This window comes from Mustela putorius, unplaced genomic scaffold (genome assembly GCF_011764305.1).
Source record: "Mustela putorius furo isolate JIRA1106 unplaced genomic scaffold, ASM1176430v1.1 tig00004011_pilon_pilon_pilon, whole genome shotgun sequence".
Lineage (NCBI taxonomy): Eukaryota > Metazoa > Chordata > Mammalia > Carnivora > Mustelidae > Mustela > Mustela putorius.
The window spans coordinates 333,565-357,390 of record NW_025422149.1 but is presented as its reverse complement, the minus strand read 5'-3'; positions in this window follow the sequence as shown (position 1 = coordinate 357,390).

Here is a 23,826-nt window from a genome sequence, read left to right as displayed (position 1 = left end):
CTTCTGCAGGACAATTGAGATCTGTTGGTTGGCTCCAGGACAACGATTCCGAGCAGGCTTCTAGGGATGGATGGCTGGGTAGCCCATCACGCATTCCAATTGTCTGCAAGCAACAAGACAGGTTAGATCTGCTGGATCTGGGGGAGCAACCGAGGAGGCTGAGTTGAAATGGACTCTCCCGTGGATGTGTCCTAATATGATAATATATCTATGGAGACCTTGGAATGAAGCGGTGGCACTGGGGCCCTGAAGGGTTCTCCTAAAGAGCGGATTTCACAGAGCTCCATCGTGCAAGTTTCCCATGTGTAGATGAGATTTGTTCTGATGGGTGAGTCAAGAAACAGCCATATGCTGTTATTGAAAGCCAAGCCTCTGAGGAGAGATGCCTGGAAACCAAAGCAATGGATGCGATAGGTGCCTAGGGGCCTGTTCGTTCCTTTTTACCTCTGGGCACATCAGTCTAAGGGTCTGAGTGCAAGTAGGTGCTCAGATGGGCCCAGATTGCCCCATTTGTCCTGGGAAGCTGCAATATTGGGATGGCCTCAGGGACTTGGAGGTTTATCCTCTTAGTTGGGTTGTGGCCATTGGAATGGGCACACACAATTCCTTTGGCGAGGGCAATCACAGTCGTCAGGTTTGGCTCCATGGGCCTGAGCCAATAGGGTGTGTAGGCCAGGGCTGTTTGGAAAGTTGTCTGAAAACACAAACTCGGCTTAAGTTTCGGGTCATAGGTATGGCAGGACTGATCTACAGACCATGAGGAGAACACTTTGGAATATGAAAAAAGGTCGAGTGTGAGGCTCTTGCTCAAGTCTTTGTCTGTGAATATCGTGTCACACATGGTCGTGAAATTTCCCGGTAACTTCATGGGAAATGGACGAGTCTTACTCTCTGGGGATTTGGCCCCATCCAAAGAGTTTGGGGTCATTCTGTGGGATGGAAAAAGTCCGTGTTCTGTTGTTGTTGATTTGTTTTGTTCTGTTTTTCAACCTCAGGTGTCCCACCAAATGAGGGATTCCAGATTAGGGCCCTTGGGAGGGGCGAATGGACAACCAGAAATCTGGTTAAATATTGGGGCCTAGGGACATGTCAAGCCCATTATGACATCTAATGATCCAGCCACTGAGAGGACGTACTAGAGGACAGGACTCACGCTGAGGGTCACAATGCGTGTTTATGCCCTCGTTGCACTCTACCATGGGCGGGGCCTCAGGGTGAATGCTGGTTTCTCCTACACTGAACGTTGAACAACATACCAACCACAAGGTTTCTTGCCATGGGTAAGGAAGAGTTCTGAGTTCTGCATCACAGTCAACCCTGGGCAGTGATTGGAGATAAGGTCTAGGTTCTGAAGCCTGAAAACTGAGGTAGGGAAGAGATGATGACCTAAGGCTATGGCGGGTCTGATGAGCTCAGTGTGCGGTCAGCTGTCTGGGTGTTGGTCACGAAGTCCGGGCTCAGGTTGTCAGACAGTGCATTAGTGCCCAGTTTAGACTATATATTTTGGGTGCATTCGAGTGCCGTGTAAGTTCTTATCTGAAGAACTCTTCAGGATATGAAGAATGCGCGAGTCTGAAGCACGGGCTCAGGCTTTTGTCTCTGGATTTTGTATCAGAGATGGCCGTGGAATGTTGGGGAGGCCTCATGGGCCATGGACTAATCTTGCTCTCTGTGGACTTGGCCCGATCCCAATTGTTTTCCGTCAATCTGTGGGATGGGAGGACTCCTTTTAGGTTTGTTACCTCAGGTGTCCGACCAAAAGAGGAATTCCAAAGCAGAGCCCTGTGGAAGAGTGAAGGGACAACCCGAACTATGTTTAAAACTTGCGGCCTAGGGGCATGGCAAGCCCAACATGCTGTCTCTCCATCCAGCCACTGAGAGGCCTTACATGAGGACTGGGCTCAGGCTGAGGGTCACAATGTGTGTTTGTGACCAATGTGGCCCGCAAGCATGTGCGGGGCCTCATGGGCCACACTGGTTTCAACTACACTGAACTTTGGACAACATGCCAACCACAAGATTTCTTGTCATGGGGAAAGAGTTCTGATTCCTGCGTCATTTTCAAACCCAGGCAGTGATTGGAGATAAGGTCTAGGTTCTGAAGCCTGAAACCGAGCTTTGGAAGAGATGACGAACTAAGGCCATGACGGGTCCGATGTGCTCAGTGTGCGGCCAGCTGTCTGGGTGGGGCCTGGAGTTCCAGTCTCAGCTGTGTCAGAAAGGGCACTAGTGCCCAGGTCAGCCTATATATTTGGGGTACAGGCAAAAGGCATGGAGGTAGATCCTCATTTGTGGTTTCTGGGTAGCCCCAGAGCGCTAGGTTTTTCTTCTGGAGGTCACGCAGAATGCTGCATTGTAGTTCTGGATTGCCAAACTGGAGGGCTTGTGGGCCAGTAGTCTGAGGACGGAAGTCTGAGAACCCAAGCTAGGCCTAGGTTTCTGGGTGAGGATATGGCAGGCACAATCTACAGACCTGAATCGAGATCTCGTGCATCTAATGTCAGGCCGAGGATCAGACGATCGCTCTCATGGGGCATTCGGTCCCTGAAGGCCCCTTCTTGAAGGGGGGGTGGAATACGAGGCCTTGGGGGTTTTCCCACGATGGGAGTTGTGAGAAGCAACCAACTGCAAAGTTTCTTCTGCAGGACAATTGAGACCTGTTGGTTGGCTCCAGGAAATGATTCCGAGCAGGGTTCTAAGGATGGATGGCTTCGTAGTCCACCTCGCATTCCAATTATCTCCAGGCAACAAGACAGGTTAGATCTGCTGGATCTGGTGGAACAACCGAAGAGGCTGAGTTGAAATGGACTCTCCCGTGGATGTGTCCTAATATGATTTTGTGTCTATGGAGACCTTGGAATGAAGCGGTGGCACAGGGGCTCTGAATTGTTCTCCTAAAGAGAAGCTTTCACACAGCTCCATCGTGCAAGTTTCCCATGTGTAGATGAGATTTGTTCTGATGGATGAGACAATAAACAGCCATATGCTGTTATTGAAATCCATTCCTCTGAGGAGAGATGCCTGGAAACCAAAGCAATGGATCGGATATGTGCCTAGGGGCCTGTTCGTTCCTTTTTACCTCTGGGGACATCAGTCTACGGGTCTGAGTGCAGGTAGGTGCTCAGATGGGCCCAGATTGCCCCTGTTTGTCCTGGGAAGCCACAAATATTGGGATGGCCTCAGGGACTTTGGAGGTTTATCCTCTTAGTTGGGTTGTGGCCATTGGAATGGGCACACACAATTCCCTTGGAGAGGGCAAGCACAGTCGTCAGGTTTGGCTCCAGGGGCCTGATCCTGTAGAGTGTGTAGGCCAGGGCTGTTTGGACAGTTGTTTGAAAACACAAACTCGGGTTATGTTTCGGGTCATAGGTATGGCAGGACTGATCTACAGACCATGAGGAGAACTCTTCGGGATATGAAAATAGGGCGAGTGTGAGGCTCTTGCTCAAGTATTTATCTCTGGTTATCGTGTCACTCATGGTCGTGAAACTTCCGGGTGACTTCATGGGAAATGGATGAGTCTTACTCTCTGGGGGTTTAGCCCCGTCCAAAGAGTTTGGGGTCATTCTGTGGGATGGAAGAAGTCCGTTGTTCTGTTGTTATTGATTTGTTTTGTTTTGTTTTTCAACCTCAGGTGTCCCACCAAATGAGGGATTCCAGAGTAGAGCCCTGGGAGGGGCGACTGGACAACCAGAAATCTGGTTAAAAATTGGGGCCTAGGGACATGTCATGCCCATTATGACATCTAATGGTCCAGCCACTGAGAGGACGTACTAGAGGACAGGACTCACACTGAGGGTCACAATGCGTGTTTATGCCCTCGTCGCACTCAAGAATGGGCGGGGCGTCAGGGTGAATGCCGGTTTCTCCTACACTGAACGTTGGACAACATGCCAACCACATGGTTTCTTGCCTTGGGTAAGGAAGGGTTCTGATTTCTGCATCATAATCACCCCTGGGCAGTGATTGGAGATAAGGTCTATGTTTTGAAGACTGAAAACTGAGGTAGGTAAGAGATGATGACCTAAGGCCATGGCGGGTCTGATGTGCTCAGTGTGCGGTCAGCTGTCTAGGTGTTGGTCACGAAGTCCGGGCTCAGGTTGTCAGACAGTGCATTAGTGCCCAGGTTAGACTACGTATTTTGGGTGCCTTCGAGTTCCGTGTAGGTTCTTATCTGAAGAACTCTTCAGGATATGAAGAATGAGCGAGTCTGAGGCGCGTGCTCAGGCTTTTGTCTCTGGATTTTGTATCAGCGATGGCCGTGGAATGTTGGCGAGGCCTCATGGGCCATGGACGAATCTTGCTCTCTGTGGACTTGGCCCGATCCCAATTGTTTTTCGTCAATCTGTGGGATTCGAGGACTCCTTTCAGGTTTGTTACCTCAGGTTTCCCACCAAAAGAGGAATTCCAAAGCAGAGCCCTGGGGAAGAGTGAAGGGACAACACGAACTATGGTTAAAAATGGGGGCCTAGGGGCATGGCAAGCCCCATATGCTGTCTCTCCATCCAGCCACTGAGAGGCCTTACCTGAGGACTGGGCTCAGGCTGAGGGTCACCATGTGTGTTTGTGACCAATGTGGCCCGCAAGCATGGGCTGGGCCTCATGGGACACACTGGTTTCAAGTACACTGAACCTTGGACAACATGCCAACCACAAGGTTTCTTGCCATGGGGAAAGCGTTCTGATTTCTGCATCATTTTCAAACCCGGGCCGTGATTGGAGATAATGTCTAGGTTCTGAAGCCTGAAACCCGAGATTGAGAAGAGATGAAGACCTAAGGCCATGGCAGGTCATATGAGCTCAGTGTGCGGCCAGGTGTCTGGGTGGGGCCAGGAGGTCCAGACTCAGGCTGTCTCAGAATGTACATTAGTGCCCAGGTCAGCCTACATATTTGGGGTTCAGCCGAATGGCGTGCAGGTTGAATCTCATTTGGGGTTTCTGGGTAGCCCCAGACGGCAATGTTTTTCTTCTGGAGGGCAGGCAGAGTGCTGCACTGTAGTTCTGGATTGCCAAACTGGAGGGCTTGTGGGCCAGTAGTCTGAGGACGGAAGTCTGAGAACCCAAGCTAGGCCTAGGTTTCTGGGTGAGACCGGAATCTAGATCTCGTGCATCTGAAGTCAGGGCGAGGATCAGAGGGTCGCTCAGGTTGGACATTCTGTCCCTGATGGCCCCTTCGTGAAGGGGGGCGTGGATCACGAGGCCATGCGGGTTTTCCCACGATGGGAGTTGTGAGAAGCTCCCAACTGCAAAGATTCTTCTGCAGGACAATTGAGATCTGTTGGTTGGCTCCAGGACAACGATTCCGAGCAGGCTTCTAAGGATGGATGGCTGGGTAGCCCATCACGCAATCCAATTGTCTGTAAGCAACAAGACAGGTTAGATCTGCTGGATCTGGGGGAGCAACCGAGGAGGCTGAGTTGAAATGGACTCTCCCGTGGATGTGTCCTAATATGATAATATATCTATGGAGACCTTGGAATGAAGCGGTGGCACTGGGGCCCTGAAGGGTTCTCCTAAAGAGCGGATTTCACAGAGCTCCATCGTGCAAGTTTCCCATGTGTAGATGAGATTTGTTCTGATGGGTGAGTCAAGAAACAGCCATATGCTGTTATTGAAAGCCAGGCCTCTGAGGAGAGATGCCTGGAAACCAAAGCAATGGATGCGATAGGTGCCTAGGGGCCTGTTCGTTCCTTTTTACCTCTGGGCACATCAGTCTAAGGGTCTGAGTGCAAGTAGGTGCTCAGATGGGCCCAGATTGCCCCATTTGTCCTGGGAAGCTGCAATATTGGGATGGCCTCAGGGACTTTGGAGGTTTATCCTCTTAGTTGGGTTGTGGCCATTGGAATGGGCACACACAATTACTTTGGCGAGGGCAATCACAGTCGTCAGGTTTGGCTCCAGGGGCCTGAGTCTGTAGGGTGTGTAGGCCAGGGCTGTTTGGAAAGTTGTCTGAAAACACAAACTCGGCTTATGTTTCGGGTCATAGGTATGGCAGGACTGTTCTACAGACCATGAGGAGAACACTTTGGAATATGAAAAAAGGTCGAGTGTGAGGCTCTTGCTCAAGTCTTTGTCTGTGAATATCGTGTCACACATGGTCGTGAAATTTCCCGGTAACTTCATGGGAAATGGACGAGTCTTACTCTCTGGGGATTTGGCCCCATCCAAAGAGTTTGGGGTCATTCTGTGGGATGGAAAAAGTCCGTGTTCTGTTGTTGTTGATTTGTTTTGTTCTGTTTTTCAACCTCAGGTGTCCCACCAAATGAGGGATTCCAGAGTAGGGCCCTTGGGAGGGGCGAATGGACAACCAGAAATCTGGTTAAATATTGGGGCCTAGGGACATGTCAAGCCCATTATGACATCTAATGATCCAGCCACTGAGAGGACGTACTAGAGGACAGGACTCACGCTGAGGGTCACAATGCGTGTTTATGCCCTCGTTGCACTCTACCATGGGCGGGGCCTCAGGGTGAATGCTGGTTTCTCCTACACTGAACGTTGAACAACATACCAACCACAAGGTTTCTTGCCATGGGAAAGGAAGAGTTCTGAGTTCTGCATCACAGTCAACCCTGGGCAGTGATTGGAGATAAGGTCTAGGTTCTGAAGCCTGAAAAATGAGGTAGGGAAGAGATGATGACCTAAGGCTATGGCGGGTCTGATGAGCTCAGTGTGCGGTCAGCTGTCTGGGTGTTGGTCACGAAGTCCGGGCTCAGGTTGTCAGACAGTGCATTAGTGCCCAGTTTAGACTATATATTTTGGGTGCATTCGAGTGCCGTGTAAGTTCTTATCTGAAGAACTCTTCAGGATATGAAGAATGCGCGAGTCTGAAGCACGGGATCAGGCTTTTGTCTCTGGATTTTGTATCAGAGATGGCCGTGGAATGTTGGGGAGGCCTCATGGGCCATGGACTAATCTTGCTCTCTGTGGACTTGGCCCGATCCCAATTGTTTTCCGTCAATCTGTGGGATGGGAGGACTCCTTTTAGGTTTGTTACCTCAGGTGTCCGACCAAAAGAGGAATTCCAAAGCAGAGCCCTGTGGAAGAGTGAAGGGACAACCCGAACTATGTTTAAAACTTGCGGCCTAGGGGCATGGCAAGCCCAACATGCTGTCTCTCCATCGAGCCACTGAGAGGCCTTACCTGAGGACTGTCTCAGGCTGAGGGTCACAATGTGTGTTTGTGACCAATGTGGCCCGCAAGCATGGGCGGGGCCTCATGGGCCACACTGGTTTCAACTACACTGAACTTTGGACAACATGCCAACCACAAGATTTCTTGTCATGGGGAAAGAGTTCTGATTCCTGCATCATTTTCAAACCCAGGCGGTGATTGGAGATAAGGTCTAGGTTCTGAAGCCTGAAACCGAGCTTTGGAAGAGATGACGAACTAAGGCCATGACGGGTCCGATGTGCTCAGTGTGCGGCCAGCTGTCTGGGTGGGGCCTGGAGTTCCAGTCTCAGGCTGTGTCAGAAAGGGCACTAGTGCCCAGGTCATCCTATATATTTGGGGTACAGGCAAAAGGCATGGAGGTAGATCCTCATTTGTGGTTTCTGGGTAGCCCCAGAGCGCTAGGTTTTTCTTCTGGAGGTCACGCAGAATGCTGCATTGTAGTTCTGGATTGCCAAACTGGAGGGCTTGTGGGCCAGTAGTCTGAGGACGGAAGTCTGAGAACCCAAGCTAGGCCTAGGTTTCTGGGTGAGGATATGGCAGGCACAATCTACAGACCTGAATCGAGATCTCGTGCATCTAATGTCAGGCCGAGGATCAGACGATCGCTCTCATGGGGCATTCGGTCCCTGAAGGCCCCTTCTTGAAGGGGGGGTGGAATACGAGGCCTTGGGGGTTTTCCCACGATGGGAGTTGTGAGAAGCAACCAACTGCAAAGTTTCTTCTGCAGGACAATTGAGACCTGTTGGTTGGCTCCAGGAAATGATTCCGAGCAGGGTTCTAAGGATGGATGGCTTCGTAGTCCACCTCGCATTCCAATTATCTCCAGGCAACAAGACAGGTTAGATCTGCTGGATCTGGTGGAACAACCGAAGAGGCTGAGTTGAAATGGACTCTCCCGTGGATGTGTCCTAATATGATTTTGTGTCTATGGAGACCTTGGAATGAAGCGGTGGCACAGGGGCTCTGAATTGTTCTCCTAAAGAGAAGCTTTCACACAGCTCCATCGTGCAAGTTTCTCATGTGTAGATGAGATTTGTTCTGATGGATGAGACAATAAACAGCCATATGCTGTTATTGAAATCCATTCCTCTGAGGAGAGATGCCTGGAAACCAAAGCAATGGATCGGATATGTGCCTAGGGGCCTGTTCGTCCCTTTTTACCTCTGGGGACATCAGTCTACGGGTCTGAGTGCAGGTAGGTGCTCAGATGGGCCCAGATTGCCCCTGTTTGTACTGGGAAGCCACAAATATTGGGATGGCCTCAGGGACTTTGGAGGTTTATCCTCTTAGTTGGGTTGTGGCCATTGGAATGGGCACACACAATTCCCTTGGAGAGGGCAAGCACAGTCGTCAGGTTTGGCTCCAGGGGCCTGATCCTGTAGAGTGTGTAGGCCAGGGCTGTTTGGACAGTTGTTTGAAAACACAAACTCGGCTTATGTTTCGGGTCATAGGTATGGCAGGACTGATCTACAGACCATGAGGAGAACTCTTCGGGATATGAAAATAGGGCGAGTGTGAGGCTCTTGCTCAAGTTTTTATCTCTGGTTATCGTGTCACTCATGGTCGTGAAACTTCCGGGTGACTTCATGGGAAATGGATGAGTCTTACTCTCTGGGGGTTTAGCCCCGTCCAAAGAGTTTGGGGTCATTCTGTGGGATGGAAGAAGTCCGTTGTTCTGTTGTTATTGATTTGTTTTGTTTTTTTTTTTCAACCTCAGGTGACCCAGCAAATGAGGGATTCCAGAGTAGAGCCCTGGGAGGGGCGACTGGACAACCAGAAATCTGGTTAAAAATTGGGGCCTAGGGACATGTCAAGCCCATTATGACATCTAATGGTCCAGCCACTGAGAGGACGTACTAGAGGACAGGACTCACACTGAGGGTCACAATGCGTGTTTATGCCCTCGTCGCACTCAAGAATGGGCGGGGCCTCAGGGTGAATGCTGGTTTCTCCTACACTGAACGTTGGACAACATGCCAACCACATGGTTTCTTGCCTTGGGTAAGGAAGGGTTCTGATCTGCATCACATTGACGGGTGGGCAGTGATTGGAGATAAGGTCTAGGTTTTGAAGACTGAAAACTGAGGTAGGTAAGAGATGATGACCTAAGGCCATGGCGGGTCTGATGTGCTCAGTGTGCGGTCAGCTGTCTGGTGTTGGTCACGAGGTCCGGGCTCAGGTTTTCAGACAGTGCATTAGTGCCCAGGTTAAACTATGTATTTTGGGTGCCTTCGAGTTCCGTGTAGGTTCTTATCTGAAGAACTCTTCAGGATATGAAGAATGAGCGAGTCTGAGGCGCGTGCTCAGGCTTTTGTCTCTGGATTTTGTATCAGCGATGGCCGTGGAATGTTGGGGAGGCCTCATGGGCCATGGACGAATCTTGCTATCTGTGGACTTGGCCCGATCCCAATTGTTTTTCGTCAATCTGTGGGATGGGAGGACTCCTTTCAGGTTTGTTACCTCAGGTGTCCCACCAAAAGAGGAATTCCAAAGCAGAGCCCTGGGGAAGAGTGAAGGGACAACCCGAACTATGGTTAAAAATGGGGGCCTAGGGGCATGGCAAGCCCAATATGCTGTCTCTCCATCCAGCCACTGAGAGGCCTTACCGGAGGACTGGGCTTAGGCTGAGGGTCACAATGTGTGTTTGTGACCAATGTGGACCGAAAGCATGGGCGGGGCCTCATGGGCCACACTGGTTTCAATTACACTGAACCTTGGACAACATGCCAACCACAAGGTTTCTTGCCATGGGGAAAGCGTTCTGATTTCTGCATCATTTTCAAACCCGGGCCGTGATTGGAGATAATGTCTAGGTTCTGAAGCCTGAAACCCGAGATTGAGAAGAGATGAAGACCTAAGGCCATGGCAGGTCATATGAGCTCAGTGTGCGGCCAGCTGTCTGGGTGGGGCCAGGAGGTCCAGACTCAGGCTGTCTCAGAAAGGGCATTAGTGCCCAGGTCAGCCTATATATTTGCGGTACAGCCGAATGGCGTGCAGGTTGAATCTCATTTGGGGTTTCTGGGTAGCCCCAGACAGCAATGTTTTTCTTCTGGAGGGCAGGCAGAGTGCTGCACTGTAGTTCTGGATTGCCAAACTGGAGGGCTTGTGGGCCAGTAGTCTGAGGACGGAAGTCAGAGAACCCAAGCTAGGCCTAGGTTCTGGGTGAGACCGGAATCTAGATCTCGTGCATCTGAAGTCAGGGCGAGGATCAGACGATCGCTCAGGTTGGACATTCTGTCCCTGATGGCCCCTTCGTGAAGGGGGGGTGGATCACGAGGCCATGCGGGTTTTCCCACGATGGGAGTTGTGAGAAGCTCCCAACTGCAAAGATTCTTCTGCAGGACAATTGAGACCTGTTGGTTGGCTCCAGGACAACGATTCCGAGCAGGGTTCTAAGGATGGATGGCTGGGTAGCCAACCTCGCATTCCAATTGTCTGCAAGCAACAAGACAAGTTAGATCTGCTGGATCTGGGGGAGCAACCGAGGAGGCTGAGTTGAAATGGACTCTCCCGTGGATGTGTCCTAATATGATTTTGTGTCTGGAGTTCTTGGAATGAAGCGGTTTCACTGGGGCCCTGAAGGGTTCTCCTAAAGAGCGGCTTTCACAGAGCTCTATCGTGCAAGTTTCCCATGTGTAGATGAGATTTGTTCTGATGGGTGAGTCAAGAAACAGCCATATGCTGTTATTGAAAGCCAGGCCTCTGAGGAGAGATGCCTGGAAACCAAAGCAATGGATGCGATAGGTGCCTAGGGACCTGTTCGTTCCTTTTTACCTCTGGGCACATCAGTCTAAGGGTCTGAGTGCAAGTAGGTGCTCAGATGGGCCCAGATTGCCCCATTTGTCTTGGGAAGCTGCAATATTGGGATGGCCTCAGGGACTTTGGAGGTTTATCCTCTTAGTTGGGTTGTGGCCATTGGAATGGGCACACACAATTCCTTTGGCGAGGGCAATCACAGTCGTCAGGTTTGACTCCAGGGGCCTGAGCCAGTAGGGTGTGTAGGCCAGGGCTGTTTGGAAAGTTGTCTGAAAACACAAACTCGGCTTAAGTTTCGGGTCATAGGTATGGCAGGACTGATCTACAGACCATGAGGGGAACACTTTGGCATATGAAAAAAGGGCGAGTGTGAGGCTCTTGCTCAAGTCTTTGTCTGTGAATATCGTGTCACACATGGTCGTGAAATTTCCCGGTAACTTCATGGGAAATGGACGAGTCTTACTCTCTGGGGGTTTTGCCCCGTCCAAAGAGTTTGGGGTCATTCTGTTGGATGGAAGAAGTCTGTTTTTTTTGTTGTTGTTGTTGTTGTTGTTGTTTTGTTTTTTTTTTTTTTCAAACCCCACCAAATGAGTGATTCCAGAGTAGAGCCCTGGGGAGGGGCGATTGGACAACCAGAAATCTGGTTAAATTTGGGGCTAGGGACATGTAAAGCCATTATGGCATCTAATGGTCTAGCCACTGAGAGGACGTACTAGAGGACAGGACTCACGCTGAGGGTCACAATGCGTGTTTATGCCCTCGTCGCACTAAAGAATGGGCGGGGCCTCATGTTGAATGCTGGTTTCTCCTACACTGAACGTTGGACAACATGCCAACCATAAGGTTTCTCTCCATGCGTAAGGAAGAGTTCTGATTTCTGCATCACACTCACCCCTGGGCAGTGATTGGAGATAAGGTCTAGGTTCTGAAGCCTGAAAACTGAGGTAGGGAAGAGATGATGACCTAAGGCCACGGCGGGGCTTATGGGCTCATGGTTGGGTCAGCTGTCTGGGTGTTGCTCAGGAGGTCCCGGCTCAGGGTGTGTCAGACAGTGCATTACTGCCCAGGTTAGACTATATAATTTGGGTACATTCAAGTGCCGTGTAGGTTTATTCTCATTTAATGTGCCCAGGCAGCTCTTTGGGCAATATTTTGTTTCTAGAGGGCAGGCAGAGTGCTGCAATGATGGTCCGGAATTGCCAAACTTGCGGACTTCGGGGCCAGGAGTGTGAGGATGGAAGTCTGAGAACACAAGCTAGACTTGGGATTCAGGACGAGGGCACGGCATGTACCCCCTGAAATCTGAAGCAATATCTCATGCTTCTGAAGTCAGAGTGAGGATCAGACGTTGGCTCAACTTGGATTTTCTATTCATGACGGCCCCTTCATGAAGGGAGCCGAATCTCGAGGCCGTGGAGGTTTTCCCACGTTTGGAGTGGTGGGATGCCCCCTCCTAGGATTCCTTCTGCGGGACAATTGAGACCTGTTGGACTTCTCCAGGACATCCCATATGGATGAGTCCAGACCAGCGTTCGAGGATGGATGCCTGGGAAACCAGCGTCGCATTCCAATTGTCTCCTAAGGACAAGACAGGTTAGATCTGATGGCTCTGCGGGAGCAACCGGGGTGGCTGAGTTGAAATGGACTTTCCTGAGGTAGGGTCTAATGTGTGTTTGTGACCATGAGGGCCTTGGAATGGGGCGGTGGCACCGGGACCCTGAAGTATTCTCCTAAGCTTTTGACATAGCTTCCATGCACAAGTTTCCTTGTGGAGATGAGGTTTGTTCTTATGGGTGCCTCAGGAAAACACCAATGCTGGTATTGGAATCCAGGGTTTTGAGGAGACATGCCTGTAAACCAAAGCAATGGATCCGATTTTGGCCTAGGGTCCTGTCTGGTTCAATCTTCTTCTCTGGGGACATCCATCTAGGGTATGAGTGGAAGTAGATGCTCAGCTGGTGACAGACTGACCTTTTTTGTCCCGGGCGACCTATACTATTGGGATGGCCTCAGGGACTTTGGAGGGTTCCCCTAATTTGTACGATTTTGGACAATGGAATGGGCAGAATTCCCATGGATTGGGTAGGCACAGTCCTAATGTGTGGCTCCAGGGTCCCCAGCCTGGATGGTCTGCGGCCCAGGACTTAGAGGACAGAAGTCTGAAATCACAAACTCAGTTTATGTTTGGGGACGTAGGTATGGCAGGCCCGATGTACAAACCATGAGAAGACATCTTCAGGATATGAAGATAGTGCGAGTCTGAGGCTCTTGCTTAGGGTTTTGTCTCTGGATTTTGTTTCAGCGATGGCCGTGGAATGTCGAGGAGGCCTAATGGGCCATGGACGAATATTGCTCTCTGTGGATTTAGGCCGATCCCAATTGTTTTTCGTCAATCTGTTGGATGGAGGACTCCTTTCAGGGTTGTTACCTCAGGTGTCCCACCAAAAGAGGAATTCCAAAGCAGAGACCTGGGGAAGAATGAAGGGACAACCCAAACTATGGTTAAAAATTGGGGCCTATTGGCATGGCAAGCCCAGTATGCTGTCTCTTCATCCATCCACTGTGAGGCCTTACCTGAGGACTGGGCTAAGGCTGTGGTCACAATGGGACTTTGCCACCTAAGTGACCCACGAGCAATGGCGAGGCATCATCGGACAAACAGGTTTCCACTACACTGAACATTGGACAACAAGCAAACCACAAGGTTCTTGCCATTGGGAAAGAGTTCTGATTTCTGCATCATTTTCAAACATGGGCAGTGATTGGAGATAAGGTCTAGGATCTGAAATCTGAAAACTGAGGTAGGGAAGAGATAACGACCTAAGGCAATGGCTGGTCCTATGTGCTCAGTGAACGGCAAGCTGTCTGGGTGGGGCCAGGAGGTCCAGGCTCAGGCTCTGTCAGAAAGGGCATTATTGCCCAGGTCAACCTATATATTTTGGGTACAGCCAAGTGGCGTGCAGGTTAATCTTCATTTGGGGTTTCTGGGTAGCCCCAGAGGGCCATGTTTTTCTTCTGGAGGGCAAGCAGAGTGCTGCATTGTAATTCTGGATTGCCAAACTGGAGGGCTTGTGGGCCATTAGTCTGAGAACGGAATTCTTTGAACACAAGCTAGGCTTAGGTTTCTGGGTGAGGACATGGCAGGCACAATATACAGACCTGCATCGAGATCTCGTGCATCTGAGGTCACGGTGAGGATCAGACTATTTCTCAGTTTGGACCTTATGTCCCTGATGGCCCCTTCATGAAGGGGGCGGGGTGTCACGAGGCCATGGGGGTTTCTCACTATGGGAGTTGTGAGAAGCTCCCAACTGCAATGATTTTTCTGCAGGAAAATTGAGTGCTGTTGGTTGGCTCCAGGCCAATGATTCTGAGCAGGGTTCTAAGGATGGATGGCGGGGTAGGCCACCTCGCATTCCAATTGTCTCCTAGCAACAAGACAAGTTAGATCTGCTGGAACTCGCGGAGCATACGAAATGCTGAGTTGAATAGGACTCTCCTGTGCATGTGTCCTAGTATGATTTTGTGTCTATGAAGACCTTGGAATGAAGCGGTGGCACTGGGCCCCTGAAGGGTTCTCCTAAAAAGAGGCTTTGACACAACTCCCACGTGCAAGTTTCCCATGTGTAGATGAGTTTTGTTCTGGTGGGTGAGTCAAGAAACAGCCATATGCTGGTACTGAAATCCAGGCCTTTGAGGAAGATGCCTGGAAACCAAAGCAATGGATCCCATTAGGGCCTAGGGAGCTGTTCATTCCTTTTTACCTCTGGGGATATCAGTCTACGAGTCTGAGTGCAGGTAGGTTCTCAGATGGGCTCAGATTGCTCCTGTTTGTCCTGGGAAGCCACCACTATTGGGATGGCCTCAGGGACTTTGGAGGTTTATTCTATTAGTAGGGTTTTGGCCATTGGAACGGGCACACGGAATTCCCTTGGAGAGGGCAAGTACAGTCCTCAGGTTGATTCCAGGGGCCTGAGCCTTTATGGTGTGTAGGCCTGGGCTCTTTGGACAGTTGTCTGAATACACAAACTCGGCTTATGTTTCGGGTCATAGGTATGGCAGGACTGATCTAGAGACCATGAGGAGAACTCTTCGGGGTATTAAAAAAGGGCGAGTGTGAGGCTCTTGCTCAAGTTTTTATCTCTGGATATCGTGCCATTCATGGTCATGAAATATCCGGGTGACTTCATGGGAAATGGACGAGTCTTACTCTGTGGGGGTGTGGCCCGGTCCAAGGATTTTGGGGTCATTCTGTGGGATGGAAGAAGTCCGTTTGTTGTTGTTGTTGTTGTTGTTGTTGTTGTTGTTTTGTTTTGTTTTTCAAACCCCACCAAATGAGTGTTTCCAGAGTAGAGCAGGGGAGGGGCGATTGGACAACCACATATCTATTTAAAAATTGGGGCCTAGGGACATGTCAAGCCATTATGGCATCTAATGGTCTAGACACTGAGAGGACGTACTAGAGGACAGGACTCACGTTGAGGGTCACATGCGTGTTCATGCCCTCGTCTCACTCAAGCATGGACGGGGCCTCAGGGTGAAAGTTTGTTTCTCTTACACTGAACGTTTGACATCATGCCAACCACAAGGTTTCTTGACATGGGTAAGGAAGAGTTCTGATTTCTGCATCACAGTCACCCCTGGGCAGTGATTGGAGATAAGGTCTAGGTTCTGAAGCCTGAAAACTGAGGTAGGGAAGAGATGATGACCTAAGGCCATGACGGGGCTTATGGGTTCAGGGTGCGGTCAGCCTTCTGGGTGTTGCTCAGGAGGTCCCGGCTCAGGGTGTGTCAGACAGTGCATTACTGCCCAGGTTAGACTATATAATTTGGGTACATTCAAGTGCCGTGTAGGTTTATTCTCATTTAATGTGCCCGGGCAGCTCTTTGGGCAATATTTTGTTTCTAGAGGGCAGGCAGAGTGCTGCAATGATGGTCCGGAATTGACAAACTTGTGGGCTTCGGGGCCAGGAGTGTGAGGACGGTAGTCTGAGAACACAAGCTAGACTTTGGATTCAGGGCGAGGGCACGGCATGTACCCCCTGAAGATCTAAAGCAATATCTCATGCATCTGAAGTCAGAGCGAGGAGCAGACGTTGGCTCAGGTTGGATTTTCTGTTCATGACGGCCCCTTCATGAAGGGAGCCGAATCTCGAGGCCGTGGAGGTTTTCCCACGTTTGGAGTGGTGGGATGCCCCCTCCTAGGATTCCTTCTGCGGGACAATTGAGACCTGTTGGACAGCTCCAGGACATCTCATATGGATGAGTCCAAACCAACGTTCAAGGATGGATGCCTGGGAAGCCCGCCTCGCATTCCAATTGTCTACTAGCGACAAGACAGTTTAGATCTGATGGCTCTGCGGGAGCAACCGGGGTGGCTGAGTTGAAATGGACTTTCCTGAGGATGGGTCTAATGTGTGTTTGTGTCCATGAGGGACTTGGAATGGGGCGGTGGCAGCGGGACCCTGAAGTATTCTCCTAATCTTTTGACATAGCTCCCATGCACAAGTTTCTTGTGGAGACGAGGTGTGTTCTGATGGGTGCCTCAGGAAAACCCCAATGCTGGTATTGGAATCCAGGGTTTTGAGGATACATGCCTGTAAACCAAAGCAATGGATCCGATTTTGGCCTAGGGTCCTGTCTGGTTCAATCTTCTTCTCTGGGGACATCCATCTAGGGTATGAGTGGAGGTAGATGCTCAGCTGGTGACAGACTGACCTTTTTTGTCCCGGGCGACCTATACTATTGGGATGGCCTCAGAGTCTTTGGAGGGTTCTCCTAATTTGTTCGATTTTGGACAATTGAATGGGCAGAATTCCCATGGATTGGGTAGGCACATTCCTAATGTGTGGCTCCAGGGTCCCCAGCATGGATGGTGTGTGGCCCAGGACTTTGAGGACAGAAGTCTGAAAACACAAACTCAGCTTATGATTGGGGACGTAGGTATGGCAGGCCCGAGGTACAAACCATGAGAAGACATCTTCAGGATATGAAGATAGTGCGAGTCTGAGGCTCTTGCTCAGGGTTTTGTCTCTGGATTTTGTTTCAGCGATGGCCGTGGAATGTCGAGGAGGCCTCATGGGCCATGGACGAATCTTGTTCTCTGTGGATTTGGCCAGATCCCAATTGTTTTTCGTCAATCGTTGGATGGAGGACTCCTTTCAGGGTTGTTACCTCAGGTGTCCCACCAAAAGAGGAATTCCAAAGCAGAGCCCTGGGGAAGAATGAAGGGACAACCCGAACTATGGTTAAAAATTGGGGCCTATGGGCATGGCAAGCCCAATATGCTGTCTCTTCATCCAGCCACTGAGAGGCCTTACCTGAGGACTGGGCTAAGTCTGTGCGTCACAATGTGACTTTGCCACCTAAGTGGCCCGCGAGCAATGGCGGGGCCTCATCGGACAAACAGGTTTCCACTACACTGAACGTTGGACAACAAGCCAACCACAAGGTTCTTGCCATTGGGTAGGAGTTCTGATTTCTGAATCATTTTCAAACCTGGGCAGTGATTGGAGATAAGGTCTAGGATCTGAATCCTGGAAACCGAGGTTTGGAAGAGATAACGACCTAAGGCAATGGCTGGTCCTATGTCCTATTTTTTTCTTCTGGAGGGCAAGCAGAGTGCTGTATTGTAATTCTGGATTGCCAAACTGGAGGGCTTGTGGGCCTTTAGTCTGAGAACGGAAGTCTGAGGACACAAGCTAGGCTTAGGTTTCTGGGTGAGGACATGGCAGGCACAATATACACACCTGCATCGAGATCTCGTGCATCTGAAGTCACGGTGAGGATCAGAATATTTCTCAGTTTGGACCTTATGTCCCTGATGGCCCCTTCATGAAGGGGGGGTGTCACGAGGCCATGGGGGTTTCTCACGATGGGAGTTGTGAGAAGCTCCCAACTGCAAAGATTTTTCTGCAGGAAAATTGAGACCTGTTGGTTACTACAGGACAATGATTCTGAGCAAGGTTCTAAGGATGGATGGCGGGGTAGGCCACCTCGCATTCCAATTGTCTCCTAGCAACAAGACAAGTTAGATCTGCTGGATCTCGCGGAGCAACCGAATATGCTGAGTTGATTGGACTCTCCTGTGCATGTGTCCTAATATGATTTTGTGTCTATGAAGACCTTGGAATGAAGCGGTGGCACTGGGGCCATGAAGGGTTCTCCTAAAAAGAGGCTTTGACACAACTCCCTCGTGCAAGTTTCCCATGTGTAGATGAGATTTGTTCTGGTGGGTGAGTCAAGAAACAGCCATATGCTGGTACTGAAATCCAGGCCTCTGAGGACGATGCCTGGAAACCAAAGCAATGGATCCGATTAGGGCCTAGGGGCCTGTTCATTCCTTTTTACTTCTGGGGATATCAGTCTACGAGTCTGAGTGCAGGTAGGTTCTCAGATGGGCTCAGATTGCTCCTGTTTGTCCTGGGAAGCCACCACTATTGGGATGGCCTCAGGGACTTTGGAGGTTTAATCTATTAGTGGGGTTGTGGCCATTGGAATGGGCACACAGAATTCCCTTGGAGAGGGCAAGTACAGTCCTCAGGTTGGCTCCAGGGGCCTGAGCCTGTAGGGTGTGTAGGCCTGGGCTATTTAGATAGTTGTCTGAAAACAGAAACTCGGCTTATGTTTGGGGTCATAGGTATGGCAGGACTGATCCACAGACCATGAGGAGAACTCTTCGCGGTATGAAAAAAGGGCGAGTGTGAGGCTCTTGCTCAGTTTTTATCTCTGGATATCGTGCCGTTCATGGTCATGAAATATCCGGGTGACTTCATGGGAAATGGACGAGTCTTACTCACTGGGGGTTTGGCCCCGTCCAAAGAGTTTGGGGTCATTCTGTGGGATGGAAGAAGTCCCTTTTTGTTGTTGTTGTTGTTGTTGTTTTGTATTGTTTTTCAAACCCCACCATATGAGTGATTCCAGTGTAGAGCCCTGGGGAGGGGCGATTGGATAACCAGAAATCTGGTTATATTTGGGGCCTAGGGTCATGTCAAGCCATTATGGCATCTAATGGTCTAGCCACTAAGAGGACGTACTAGGGGACAGGACTCACAATGAGGGTCACAATGCGTGTTTATGCCCTCGTCGCACTCAAGAATGGTCGGGGCCTCAGGGTGAATGCTGGTTTCTCCTACACTGAACAATGGACAACATGCCAACCACAAGGTTTCTTGCCATGGGTAAGGAAGAGTTCTGATTTCTGCATCACACTCACCCCTGGGCAGTGAATGAAGATAAGGTCTAGGTTTTGAAGCCTGAGAACTAAGGTAGGGAAGAGATGATGACCTAAGGCCATGGCGGGTCTGATGTGCTCAGTGTGCGGTCAGCTGTCTGGGTGTTGGTCATGAGGTCCGGGCTCAGGTTTTCAGACAGTGTATTAGTGCCCAGGTTAGACTACATATTTTGGGTGCATTCGAGTGCCGTGTATGTTCTTATCTGAAGAACTCTTCAGGATATGAAGAATGAGCGAGTCTGAGGCGCGTGCTCAGGCTTTTGTCTCTGGATTTTGTATCAGTGATGGCCGTGGAATGTTGGGGAGGTCTCAAGGGCCATGGACGAATCTTGCTCTCTGTGGATTTTGTCCTATCCCAATTGTTTTTTGTCAATCTGTGGGATGGGAGGACTCCTTTCAGGTTTGTTACCTCAGGTGTCCCACCAAAAGAGGAATTCCAAAGCAGAGCCCTGGGGAAGAGTGAAGGGACAACCCGAACTATGGTTAAAAATTGCGGCCTAGGGGTAAGGCAAGCAGAATATGCTGTCTCTCCATCCAGGAACTGCGAGGCCTTACCTGAGGACTGGGCTCAGGCTGAGGGACACAATGTGAGTTTGTGACCAATGTGGCCCGCAAGCATGGGCGGGGCCTCATGGGCCACACTGGTTTCCACTACACTGAACCTTGGACAACATGCCATCCACAAGTTTTCTGCCATGGGGAAAGAGTTCTGATGTCAGCACCATTTTCAACCCGGGCCGTGATTGGAGATAACTTCTAGGTTTTGAAGCCTGAAAACCGAGGTTGAGAAGAGATGACGAAATAAGGCCAGGACGGGTCCGATGTGCTCAGTGTGCGGCCAGCTGTCTGGGTGGGGCCATGAGGTCCAGGCTCAGGCTGTGTCAGAAAGGGCATTAGTGCCAAGGTCAGCCTATATATTTGGGGTACAGCTGAATGGCGTGGAAGTTGATCCACATTTGGGGTTTCTGGGTGCCCCAGAAGGCAATGTTTTTCTTCTGGAGTGCAGGCAGAGTGATGCATTATTAGTTCTGGATTGCCAAACTGGAGGGCTTGTGGGCCAGTAGTCTGAGGATGGAAGTCTGAGAACCCAAGCTAGGCCTAGGTTTCTGGTTGAGGATATGGCAGGCACAATCTACAGACCTGAATCGAGATCTCGTGCATGTGATGTCAGGGCGAGGATCAGACGATCGCTCAGGTTGGACATTCTGTCCCTGATGACCCCTTCTTGAAGGGGGGCGTGGATCACGAGGCCATGCGGGTTTTCCCACGATGGGAGTTGTGAGAAGCTCCCAACTGCAAAGATTCTTCTGCAGGACGATTGAGACCTGTTGGTTGGCTCCAGGACAACGATTCCGAGCAGGGTTCTAAGGATGGATGGCTGGGTAGGCACCTCGCATTCTAATGGTCTCCCAGCAACAAGACAGGTCAGATCTGCTGGATCTGGGGGAGCAACCGAGGAGGATGAGTTTAGATGGACTCTCCCGTGGATGTGTCCTAATATGATTTTGTATCTATGGACACCTTGGAATGAAGCGGTGGCACTGGGGCCCTGAAGGGTTCTCCGAAAGAGAGGCTTTCACACAGCTCCATCGTGCAAGTTTCCCATGTGTAGATGAGATTTGTTCTGATGGGTGAGTCAAGAAACAGCCATATGCTGTTATTGAAATCCAGGCCTCTGAGGAGAGATGCCTGGAAACCAAAACAATGGATCCGATATGTGCCTAGGGGCCTGTTTGTTCCTTTTTACTTCTGGGGACATCAGTCTACGGGTCTGAGTGCCGGTAGGTGCTCCGATGGGCCCAGATTTCCCTGTTTGTCCTAGGAAGCCACAAATATTGGGATGGCCACACGGATTTTGGAAGTTTATCCTCTTAGTAGGGTTGTGGCCATTGGAATGGGCACATACGATTCCCATGGAGAGGGCAAGACAAATTCGTCAGGTTTGGCTCAATGGGCCTGAGCCTGTAGGGTGTGTAGGCCAGGGATCTTTGGACAGTTGTCTGAAAACACAAACTCGGCTTATGTTTCAGGTTATAGGTATGGAGGTACTGATTTACAGACCATGAGGAGAACTCTTCGGGATATGAAAAAAGGGCGAGTGTGAGGCTCTTCCTCAAGTTTTTGTCTCTGGGTATCGTGTCACTCATGGTCATGAAATTTCCGGGTGACTTCATGGGAAATGGACGAGTCTTACTCTCTGGGGGTTTGGCCCCGTCCAAAGAGTTTGGGGTCATTCTGTGGGATGGAAGAAGTCCGTTGTTCTGTTGTTGATTTGTTTTGTTCTGTTTTTCAAACTCAGTTGTCCCACCAAATGAGGGATTCCAGAGTAGAGCCCTGGGGAGGGGCGACTGGACAACCAGAAATCTGGTTAAAAATTGGGGCCTAGGGACATGTCAAGCCCATTATGACATATAATGGTCCAGCCACTGAGAAGACATACTTGAGGACAGGACTCACGCTGAGAGTCACAATGCGTGTTTATGCCCTCGTCGCACTCAAGAATGGGTGGGGTCTCAGGCAGAATGCTGGTTTCTCCTACACTGAACGTTGGACAACATGCCAACCACAAGGTTTCTTGCCATAGGTAAGGAAGAGTTCTGATTTCTGCATCACAGTCACCCCTGGTCAGTGATTGGAGATAAGGTCTAGGTTCTGAAGCCTGAAAACTGTGGTAGGGGAGAGATGATGACCTAAGTCCATGGCGGGTCTGATGTGCTCAGTGTGCGGTCAGCTGTCTGGGTGTTGGTCACGAGGTCCGGGCTCAGGTTGTCAGACAATGCATTAGTGCCCAGGTTTGACTATAGATTTTGGGTGCATACGAGTGCCGTGTAGGTTCTGATCAGAAGAACTCTTCAGGATATCAAGAATGAGAGAGTCTGAGGCGCGTGCTCAGGCTTTTGTCTCTGGATTTTGTATCAGTGATCGCCGTGGAATGTTGGGGAGCCCTCATCGGCCATGGACGAATCTTGCTCTCTGTGGATTTGGCCCGATCCCAATTGTTTTTCGTCAATCTGTGTGATGGGAGGACTCCTTTCAGGTTTGTTACCTCAGGTTTCCCACCAAAAGAGGAATTCCAAAGCAGAGCCCTGGGGAAGAGTGAAGGGACAACCCGAACTCCGGTAAAAAATTGGGGCCTAGGGTCATGGCAAGCCCAATATGCTGTCTCTCCATCCAGCCACTGAGAGGCCTTACCTGTGCACTGGGATCAGGCTGAGGGTCACAATGTGGTTTGTGACCAATGTGGCCCGTAAGCATGGGCGGGGCCTCATGGGCCACACTGGTTTCAACTACACTGATTCTTGAACAACATGCCAACCACAAGGTTTCTTGCCATGGGGAACGAGTTCTGATTTCTGCATCATTTTCAAACCCGGGCCGTGATTGGAGATAAGGTCTAGGTTCTGAAGCCTGAAAACCGAGGTTGAGAAGAGATGACGATATAAGGCCATGTCGGATCCGATGTGCTCAGTGTGCGGCCAACTGTCTGGGTGGGGCCAGGAGGTCCAGGCTCAGGCTGCATCAGAAAGGGCATTAGTACCCAGGTCAGCCTATATATTTGGGGTACAGCCGAATGGCGTGCAGGTTGATCCTCATTTGGGGTTTCTGGGTAGCCCCAGAGGGCAATGTTTTTCTTCTGGAGGGCAGGCAGAGTGCTGCATTGTAGTTCTGAATTACCAAATTGGAGGGCTTGTGGGCCAGTTGTCTGAGGATTGAAGTCTGAGAACCCAAGCTAGGCCTAGGTTTCTGGGTGAGGATATGGCAGGCACAATCTAGTGTCCTGAATCTAGATCTCGTGCATCTGAAGTCAGGGCGAGGATCAGACGATCGCTCCGCTTGGACATTCTTTCCCTGAGGGCCCCTTCTTGAAGGGGGGGGATCACGATGCCATGGGGGTTTTCCAACGATGGGAGTCGTGAGAAGGTCCCAATTGCAAAGATTCTTCTGCAAGACAATTGAGACCTGTTAGTTGCCTCCAGGACAACGATTCCGAGCAGGGTTCTAAGGATGGATGGCTGGGTAGCCCATCTCGCATTGGAATTGTCTCCCAGCAACAAGACAGGTCAGATCTGCTAGATCTGGAGGAGCAACCGAGGAGGATGAGTTGAGATGGACTCTCCCGTGCATGTGTCCTAATATGATTTTGTGTCTATGGACACCTTGGAATGAAGCGGTGGCACTGGGGCCCCGAAGGGTTCTCTGAAAGAGAGGCTTTCACACAGCTCCATCGTGCAAGTTTCCCATGTATAGATGAGATTTGTTCTGATGGTGAGTCAAGAAACAGCCATATGCTGTTATTGAAATCCAGGACTCTGAGGAGAGATGCCTCGAAACCAAAGCAATGGATCCGATAGGTGCCTAGGGGCCTGTTCGTTCCTTTTTACCTCTGGGGACATCAGTCTACGGGTCTGAGTGCATGTAGGTGCTCAGATGGGCTCAGATTGCCCCTGTTTTTCCTGGGAAACCACCACTATTAGGATGGCCTCAGGAATGTTGGAGGTTTATCCTCTTAGTAGGGTTGTGGCCTTTGGAATGGGCACATACAATTCCCTTGGAGAGGGCAAGCACAGTCTTCAGGTTTGGCCTCAGGGGCCTGAGCCTGTAGGGCGTGTAGGCCAGAGATGTTGGGACAGTTGTCTGAAAACACAAACTCGGCTTGTGTTTCAG